We start from the raw sequence: 4,225 nt of genomic DNA on the forward strand, positions 1-4,225 counted from the left end.
GTTGGTCTGGGCTGGGCTGTAGTTGTGGGTGTTGTTTAGTCCAGCAATCTGATGTTTCCTCCACCCTCATCCCTGTTAAAACCATTTTTATTAGTCTTCCTCAGAATGATTTTTGACTCAAACAGATTTGATTTTTCCGCGTTATCTCTTCTCATTCCTTCACTGTCTATTATATCAGTAACTTACAGTACTCCCTTTACAATTTATTTATCACTTTTACCTGTATTTCTATCTTTTCAGTATTACAGTATACTTTTCAACACCTATGTTTTAGTCAGGAACTCTCTTCTGCTATGTTTTATTATATTTCTATAAGGTCTAGTTTTACAGCTTGCAGCAGTAGTTCAGGTTCCTTCGTTTTGTTACCCAGGATCTTGGCATTTGTAAACAGACATCTCAGTTTTTTCCTGCTGACCATGGTCAGTTTCCAACCCAGTCTTTATATATATTACCTCCCTGACTAGTGTTCCCATCATAGAAAAGTAGGGCCAGAAGGGACCTTTGGTGGTCATCTATTCCAACGCCATTTGAGGGAGGATCATTCCTATCCAAACCATCCTCTAACAGTCCTTGTCTAACCTGGTCCTAAAAGCACACAATCAACCCTGCTGTACAATTATGAAACACATCGCATAAAAACACCAAAAGCCCTATAACCTGCCACAGGTAAAGCAGGGGGATGAGGGCTGTCAGCGTCCTGCCACTGCAAGATTTGTTAAATTCCCTTGACAGACGTGGATGGCTCCTGCTACAGAGGAAGGCAACCCCCACCCCCCGTCTGTACTAATCTATGCTAGGTTGTTCGTGCTGCTTGCTGTTCATCCTTCTGGCCGCTGACATTTCTCTATCCATTGCTATATCTTAGTTTACCTGATTTTCCTTCTCTTCTGTGCTTAAATTAGGCATTGAGATTACATCCCTCTCAGCCTTTTCCCTTGAAAACGTGTAAGTGCTTCTGTGAAAGAAGAGGTAATGAATATGGATATTGAAAAGACGGTAAGGAGGACAATTTAACATCCTATTCCTAGCCAAATAATTCCTGACTATGGCCCTGTGACCAAGTATCAGTATCCATCACTCGAGTGACCCACCAGGGATCTGTTACTGTATGCACGTTAGTAGGAACATCATTAAGTGAACCTTTTCAAATACATAGGTGATTTTCTGCCTGTTCTTGTAAATGTAAAAATGTTAAATGCTGCCAAAATTCAGCAGTTGCTGGTTTGGTGTGTAGCTGGATGAGCTCTGTGTTATCATGCTGTCACCTAGTGGCAGCAAGAGGCAACTAAGAGAACATTTGTGGAAAACTGGGATGACTGAAATCTGGTTTGGGCTTGTTTCAGAAACATCACAGTACAATGCAACAGCACATGGACTATTAAAACCATGAGCCATGTAGCCACTAGTGCACTGATTTTCCAGCTCTGAATTCTTTCCTCCTCTCCCCCGCCCTCCGCAAAAGCTACCAGTAAATCCTGCATCCTTCAATGACATGAATTTGTCCAGAGAATAACAGTTGTCATACCCAAGAAGGAAATGGATCAGACTGGATATTCCCATCCAGCAGCACGGCATGGTGTAGATCCTCAGCATGTATAAATTAGCTTGAGGCAAACCTGATTCACACCAGCTGCAGGCATAGCTCAACAACCTCAGCGGGGTTATTCTGAGCTTTCCCTAGCATCACAGAGTGTAGTAGAGTGTAGTTTTTCCAGTGACAAATACAGCTTGATGGCTGGATCTGGCCCATGGAGGTGACTCATCCAGCCTGCAAGGCCCCTCACAGGTTGGTCTGCCCACCTCCCTGGGCAGGATTTGTCCATCAGGGCTCACTGTCCTGTCTGCCACAGCCCTTGTGTCAGCATTAATTCCCACTGTTTGGGCACAGCTCCAGACCTCCTCATCTCCTGCCAGAATCAGTTTTTAGTTGCTTCTGGTGACTAAGATCAGCAGCAGGTGAGAAGGTGATGCAGGGGCACATGGTGGTAACATTAATTCCTTTGGTTCTGGAGCCATGCTGAAACAGTGGCTCTGGCAGCGTCAGGGATTAATGCTGCTACCACCTCTTGCGGGTTGTCCCGCAGTCTGGATTTGGCCATGGGGAAAATGAGTTGGACACTGCTGTTTTAAATCAGTGGAGCCAAGTTCAGATTTGGCATAGCTGACACTTCTCATGCAAGTATCTGGGCCCTATTCAGTGGTGACATGACATAGGGGTAGAGATGGGTCAAAATTGATCCAGCTCTTGGGTGTGCGTGGAGCAGAGATAGGTATAAATTAAACATTGTAAACTTGTACTGATTTAGCTCACACTGGAAGTCTGAGGTAATGCAATGTACAAGTCAAAAGAGAGAGAAGGAATTAGACTATAGCAACAAAGGCAATTAACACACAGATGGCTGTTAATGTAGGCCCTCCTTCCCTTTCCCCCCCTCACTTTTATGTTAATCTCTAAAGCCAAACTTGGTGCAGTGTTTGCTTCAGTGAAAAGTGATTTTTAACAGTAACTTGGTGCCCTCTAGCGAAGAAAATGTATACGAGTTCCACACTGCTCCTGCTTCATCTTTCAGCTCAGTTGTATTAATAAGTAGGTACCAAATGTCAGGAATTAAAACATTAATGTATTAAATTCATTGTGTTTGTTGAGAACACAGACAAGAAAGGTGGTATAAAAATGCAAAATATCAATTAATACCAGTTTCTACATACCAGCCCTTTGGGTTTTATCTTAATCCAGCTCCCTGCTGTTTTATCAGCACAAATTCCCTACTTCAGTAGAAACAAATTTAATAGGGAAATAGTGTTTTATCCTGATAAAGAGCAATATATCTTTGTACATACCCAAGAGTGTATTAAAAAGAATAATTTGCAGCTGACCCCAGAGTTGGGTATCTCCATGGCACACTGATGTCATACCTCTTAACAATGGAAGCGAACTCCTGGGCCCATTGATTTTGTTGTTAAACCAGGCCAGATCTACCACACCCATTATGATGAAGACACCCTGCATAGATGCTGGTGACTATATCTATTCTTCTAACTGCTCGTTGGTACTAGAATTCTGGACATTTGTTCTTTAAAGATCCTTTATTTTCTTGCATCAATGCTAGCCCACAAGGCCAGTTTATTATACATTTTATACTATACATCCTGCATTGTAGGATTGATTTCCATGTCAAATGCTATGTGCTTATTACCCACTCAGAATGGGTTTGTTCAAAATTTAGCCCATGGCATTAACTGACAGGAACGTACTCAAATTCAGTTTTGAGGTAAACAGCTGAGATCCCTTGGTCTCTTGCGGTAGGTACCTATATCATTTCAGTTTCCCTTAATTGTGCCACTGTGGATATGTGCAGTCAAGAACTGTACATCAGGGGTTGGCAAGCTATGGCCTGTGGGCTGGATCAGGCCTATACAGCCTTTGGATCCAACCCATGAAGCCAGAGCTTCGATGGCATTCAACAGTGCGTGACTCTCCCTGAGCCATACCACTGTCAGCTGCCTGTGGCTCCAGTGGAGGGGGAGCTCTGCCTGTGCCATGCTGCAGCCAGGTGGCATGGGCTCTGTCAGAGCGGGGGATATTGCTTCACCATACCACAGCTGAGCAGCAGGGAGAAGTGACAGTGGCAGCCAGGTCTTGTTGTCTGGCTGCCTCAGCCTAAGCTGGGCCATTCCTGGCCACTCTACTAGTAAACACTGCCACCTCTTAACTCAATAAGAAGAAATATTCCATACATTCCCATCCTTCAGTTAAATTCACCCTTTTTGTAGTCGCTGCACCTTGCTACTCTGATTTTTATCTGAGCTGAATCTAAACCCATATATTCCTCATTTATTCTAGATTATTTCTATTTATCTAGGGTGGAATTTTTAAAAACACACAGTGTCGCTCTAACTCTTCTGTTGAATTCAATGGGATCAGAGGTAAGCAACACCAAGGACTTCTGAGAATCCCACCCACCGTGCTGAAAATATATGTGGTGCTTGACAACAATTCACTAATTTGCACCTATGCTAAATTTAATATTCTTCCCCGCTTGTCTCTATTTTGATCTCTCTACTCTTACCCTGTTTATCTTTTTATTGACGATGGACAAAAGAACAGATCTCATCGCTGCCTAAACAAAAAATGTGTGTATGTGTGCGTGTGTATGATGGAGTAACCTATAGTTAGATGCCCCCACAGAAACACATATTGAATACTGAACAGACGGAGGGAAAT

Source organism: Gavialis gangeticus, unplaced genomic scaffold (genome assembly GCF_001723915.1).
Source record: "Gavialis gangeticus isolate Ggan-Ray unplaced genomic scaffold, GavGan_comp1, whole genome shotgun sequence".
Taxonomy (NCBI): Eukaryota; Metazoa; Chordata; order Crocodylia; family Gavialidae; genus Gavialis; species Gavialis gangeticus.